Source organism: Neospora caninum, chromosome IX, assembly GCF_000208865.1.
Source record: "Neospora caninum Liverpool complete genome, chromosome IX".
NCBI classification, from domain to species: Eukaryota; Apicomplexa; class Conoidasida; order Eucoccidiorida; family Sarcocystidae; genus Neospora; species Neospora caninum.
The window spans coordinates 3,830,053-3,836,050 of record NC_018390.1 but is presented as its reverse complement, the minus strand read 5'-3'; positions in this window follow the sequence as shown (position 1 = coordinate 3,836,050).

The window sequence follows — 5,998 nt, the reverse complement described above, 5'->3', positions numbered from 1 at the left end:
GAGAAGGGCGAGAACAACTGCAGACGGCAAAAAAAACGGGAAAGGGGGCGTTTGGAGCAGGCAGCGAAGGAGCGCAGAGGAGGTTCAGGCAGCGTTCATCGTCACATGCAGGGGAGCCCGAAAACTGCTTTCGCCGGGGCCTGTGCGGCGACGACTAAATACGAGAAGGCGAGGCGCAGCGAAGAGAAACGCGCGACGCCCAAGGATCATCCATGTGTTCTGAAGGAGAAATGTCAGTTGTACAGGAATAGAGGATGCCGCTGGCGGCAGGTCGAGTTTGGGAGCTCGCGTCTTGGCATGCGACCTCCGGGCGAAGACAAGTAACAACTAAAAGGGTGCAGGCCAAACCCCAGGCATCCCGAAGAGGGGAAGATGCCAAGGGGGCGGAGAGCACGCCGGAAATTATGTGGGATGGAAAAGAACGACGTACGAGCGAGACGGAGGGGAAAAAGTCGAGAAACGGAAGGCCAGGGATAGCCGCCAGCACTGCATTCGCTGGTTTTTCTTGTAATAGAAGTCGCCAAGTTTTTCAATTTCCAGATGGGGCAGACGGGAACGGGTTTTTTGAGGTAGGCGGGTGTAGGACAGCAAGAGTTCTAAAGTGGAGGAGGTATATATATATATATATATATATATATATATATATATATTTGTAGCAACACCGATGGCGTTAGGGATGGCACACACGTTTTCGTTGAGTTCGATACGCTTTTTCGGGGATACAGATGCATATCTTTTTATGGAGAGAAGACGGGCCTTCAGGTGAAGCGGTCGTTCTTGGCGGCATGACGTGGAAGCTGTATGAGAGACGAAATCCTACGCCTTGGTTGTGATTTCGAGGCGCAAATTCAGTGTGGCGTCTTAAAATATTTAGGCGTTTTCCGTTATGGTGGACCTTTTTTGGTCAGCGCTTGAGACAGATGAGAGCCGCAATTCACACCATACTCCGAGGCAGACAGGCGCTGTTGTCTGTAAGCGACTCTTACCGGGCAGCAATCGGCCAACTCGATAGCGTCACAGAGTGGAGGCTGCTGAAATGCATGCACATCGAATTATCGACCTGATTCGACCGTCTCTTCACTCAGCGAGTGACTCAAAAATACAAAGGTTTCGACCAAATGTCTGTATACAGAGTGAGATAGATGTCCACAAGCAGAGATGGACATGAAGAAGTCCGTCCGTGAGAGGAGGCGTCTGAGTCATGCAGGTGCAAATGTGCATTCGTACACGCACACTGCTGAATGATGCTACAGAACTAGAATGAGTTCAGGCATTCGGCCTCGTTGCCCGTCGAGGAGAGGCAATCGAGATGAACACGAGACGAAGAAAGAAGGGAGAAGGGACGACCAGAAGGGACAGAACAAAAGGCGAAAGTCCTTTTCAGCCCTGAAAGGCATGTCGCTCTGGAGAGTCTGGAAATGCCGCGCACGTTCTTGCGGGGGGAGAATACGATTGCTCCGGAAAACAGATTTTTTCAAACGCATTTTTAGCGACGACAGGACAAGCAAATATAGCTGAACTTGTCTTCACTGCAGGCGCTGTTTCCGCGTGCCTTCCACGAAGCTTAAAGAAGTCTTCTTTTCCTGTTTTTCGATCGTGGTCGTCTATGCATCTGCTGTCTCTGCCGCACTCATCGCCTTGATGTTCGGTCTTATCTCTCCCGTCTTCTCTTTCTTTCTGTTGGGCTCTAGGGTCCACATCACCGTTTGCTTGGTTGTCTGACCTTGCGTTCTCCCCTATACCAATTCCACAAGCACTGACCACTGCCTTCGAGATTCTGTCTTCTTTCAGGTCCACCCGCTTGTGGAATGATCCGGCAGTCGGAGTCGAGTTATCGTTTGGTGTTCTCGGTGTTGTTGTGGCCAACCGTGCAGGCTTCGAAACGCGAGTATTGAAGACGAGAGACGCTAGGGGGAAGCCGACAAGGGAGAAGAACAGGAAAGAAGAGAATGCACGAGTGAGAGAGGCGAGACAAATGATGTCGCAAGTGAGTCAAAAGCCGACACTGCACAAGGAACAGACAGGGTGATTACGTAGAGACCGCTCAGGAGGGAGTGCGTGTGTCATTTCTCCAGAAGACACGAGCGTTCCGTGTGCTCAGCGAAGTTCCTTTTTGTGCTTCCCTCGGTGGCAGGAACAAGAAACAGCGCTGGTCACTTCCCTTTATGCGCCTCGATTTCTCCAAGGTGCCCGGCGGCCCTATCGTCACGCCAGTTCTGGTTTCTTCTTGCAACCGTTCCCGTGGTGTACCTGGATAGGGCGGCGGAGGCGCAAGAGATGGAAAGGCAACTGCAGCGGTCGATTTCTGTCTACAAAGCATTCCGTGCTTTTGCGGCGGGGTGGAGACGTCGGGTACCGTTTTGCCCTCGTGAGGGACGGCGGGGCGATAAAAAAACGAGGAAACGTCGGTAGAGGAAAAAGGTGCATGTCTACTTTTTTCACGAAGGGGCTCGGATGGAGCAGGGAGACAAAGCGATTGATCCGGTTTTAATCCAGGGCAGTTCTGCGTAGAGTCCGGTTCCTCTGACGGGGGCAGCGAAAGAAATTTACCGTAGGACGAAGAAGACGCACGGACGGGATGAGGCTGCACACGGGATACAGGGGGGCAAACAATGCAAAAACGCCATGTGTATGGAAAGCTATACATACATAGACCCGACGAAATGCATATGCGTAAACCTGTCTGCACATTCCCTGAGTGATTCCCCATGCATGTAATACAAATATAGGTAGAGATGTGCAGTGAATGTGCACAGCTGCCTCCAACATTCACGCATGCTCTAACCAGAGCTTAGGTTATATATATATATATATATATTTATATATATATATTCTAGTTCGTCAAATGCAGAGACGCAGGATGGTTCTTCTCTTAGGTTTCTCACCAGGCGACCCAGCTGTTACAACCGACGGACAGCGGTGCCTATGAAGGCTGGATAGTGCTTTTGTCCGACGAATGCAATTACAGGCAAGCATTCAAGTATTTATGCAAGGACGCTCTCAGCTCGTGGAATAAAATCCAGCTTGTGGAACAAAATCGATCATAAGGACACTCACTTGTCCATCAATGCCGCATTGATTTTGTACTGCTTGTGCAGGAGGGAAAGGCGGAATGTCCTGTTGGAGTGGCGAATAGCTGAGGCACGCCGAAGAGGGCTATATCCAGTTGATTGTTTCCCCATGGGTCACAGTCATCGCGCAGAACAGTCAGACAGAATCTCCTCATTCAGTGTGTTGGGGCCCCCGTTGTGTCTTTTCCTTCTTGATCTGCCTTCCGTACTCAACACACACGCTTGTGTTATCTATTGTGCCAAAGCGCATTAGATTTCGGAAGATTCACGTGCACCCGAAGCGATGACGTCCGCTTCCGACAATCGACGGAGCCAACAGAAAAGGGCAAGCCTAGTTTGGGTCAATGTCCTTATCCGCCTACGCTTTTATAGTATCTTCCTAGCCCTGTCTGCATGGAAGATTCTGTTTGCCTTTTTGGCATTAGCGAACCACAGCTCCATTATCTGTGTCTACTGGCGACTTATTTACTCATTCCTCGGGCTTCACCTCTCTGCTCATGTGACTCGCGGAGAGCGTATGCGTCTGTCTCTGGCTCGATATCTTTTTGTGTTCATTTCAGAATACTCCACTGCCCATCTTGATACTGGACTATCTCTCTATCGATCCGTACTTCTCTTGGCCCACATGTGTATCCATCTAGTAATGCTCTTTTCATCTCTCTAACAACGTATCTATTTATTTAAGGTGACAGTTTCTCGTCATGCTGCGCTTACCCGGGGAAGGAAGACGACTGACTTTGGAGATGATCCTTTTTGCTTTGAGGAAAAACAAACACAGAGGAAATGGAGGCACGCGGCGTTATTGACTGCTCCCCGATGTGGGCGCCAGTCGACCGTGCAGATATGTAGCTGAGGGTAAACGACGATGTCTTTCCTTGTGCCTCGGCAAATAGTTCCAAACTCTGTCGGTTGGGTTGAGTGCGGAGAGAGCACACGTTCTGAGACAGAACAACGTTTTCGCTGTACTCCGCGAGGATATAATTGTACCAATCTCCTATTCAGCGGTATTCTTGTCATGCAGAGGCAGCAAAAGTGGCTTGGAAGTCTGTCGCTTTTTGGCTGTCGACGTACTTCTGCGTGCGACTCCAACAAACGGGTGGTGACGCCGTACTCCTCGGCAACACTCTTGAGGACCTCCAAAATCTCCAGTTCCACCGGTTGAGTCAGAGACAAGGAATGTACCAGCTTCGCAGGTATACAGACACACATGCTTGCGGAAACAGGTAATCATGTATGCATCTGAGAGGAATGTAGGCGTGTATAATCCGTGTCGGGGAGACTGTCCTGCGTCGGCTCGAATTTTGCAGTTCCCTCCCACTCCCAAATTCCGACTCGAACCGTTTCTACATCAGACCGTGCTAGGTTTCGAGAGGTATGCGGGAAACGAGCTATTCTTTGGTATCTGTGTTAAAGCGTTTGACTAGGAATGAAAGTAGACGAACTGCGCGGCTTCATCAAGCTGCAGTTGTAGATACAACACAAGTCACCAACAGTGGGAGGTGCGTTAATCAAGTGAAGGGAATCGTCTGTTTGTGTCATGTTTCACACTCACTTGAGCTATACGCATACCACTCGACCGACTCTGCAACCGCACGCCAATGCCCCTGGTTTTGTTCCTTTTTTACCAGAAAACTTCTCAGAGTCGAAAAATATGAATCATTTCGTTATTTATACGTTATCAATGTGGTACGGCAAAATGGCTACTGTAACTAGCGTCCGCCTACCTTAAAATGCGCTTCCTGCTTGTCGTTTTTGACAGCCTCCTCCACAAACAGTTGGCCGTACTTGATGGTAAATTGTCTCCTTACTGTCTTGAGTTCGTCAATGTCTATTGTTTGTACAAAGCAGCAGAGGGCGTGCGGCATGGGATTAGCATTGGGCATACACACACTTCCGTGCTGGGTACATCGTGGAGAAAGATGCACAGGCAAAAACGATTCTGCCAAGACGTCTCGAAGAGAGCTGTGACCTGGATGAGGTACCAGAGGTGACTACCGCCAGGGTATACCGTGAGTTGTTGAACCGACCTTACAGAATGGGTAGCCACCTACAGACTTGGACGCAATCGTGCGCGCTCCTTGTCGGAAAGCAATAAAGAGAGTTATTTCTTACTCAGTCTCGGCTCACAATAGAGCACGCTGTGAACTGCGGAGAGCAGATCGGATGGACAGCATTTCTCTGACGTCAGGTAGTTCTTCCGCACGATGCCACCAGCACACGCAAAAACACTCGCACACTATAAAATTCGCTGTTATCATATTAACAGTTCGGTACGGTTGTGGTTGCATGCAAAACGTGGATCGGCTTGGGATTGTGTAAAAACATCATCTCACTAATGAGTTGTGCCTTCTTTTGATGATATATGTAGTGGATTCATGACTGGAACGTTGGTAGAATGGGAACGGATGCACGGCTCTGTCCAGCTTCATGTAATTGTAAGGGTCGTTGAACACAGAAATGCGACAGTCCACGCACATTTAATGTTGCGTTAGTAAGCCCAGAATTGCGTAGCGGAGGGGTTCATACGCGGGTATTACAGGAAAAGTAGAAACGTTATCTCCTCACAGCGGGACACGTACCTTATACGTGTACTGTACATTGTCACACGCACCAAAATTGTCTTCCTTCAGATTGGGTAGTGTATCTTTGTCAGCATAAAATACAGCAACCCTTAACGTTTTGGTTACCGTTGAAAGAAAACTGGTGTGGGAAGCGCGCTTACCATGCGTGTGACGATTAGCTCACACAGGGTGTAGAGAATATCCATAGCTCTCTCAACTCGACACTCGCGAAGCATGTGTTCAGCCTTCAACCTAGCGCGCTCTTCTTTCCCTTCGCTAGTAGACATTTACAGGAGTGATAATATGTACTCCAAAATAAATTAGTGGGTTATATGTTCACTGGCATGCGTGTGTGTACATATCCGC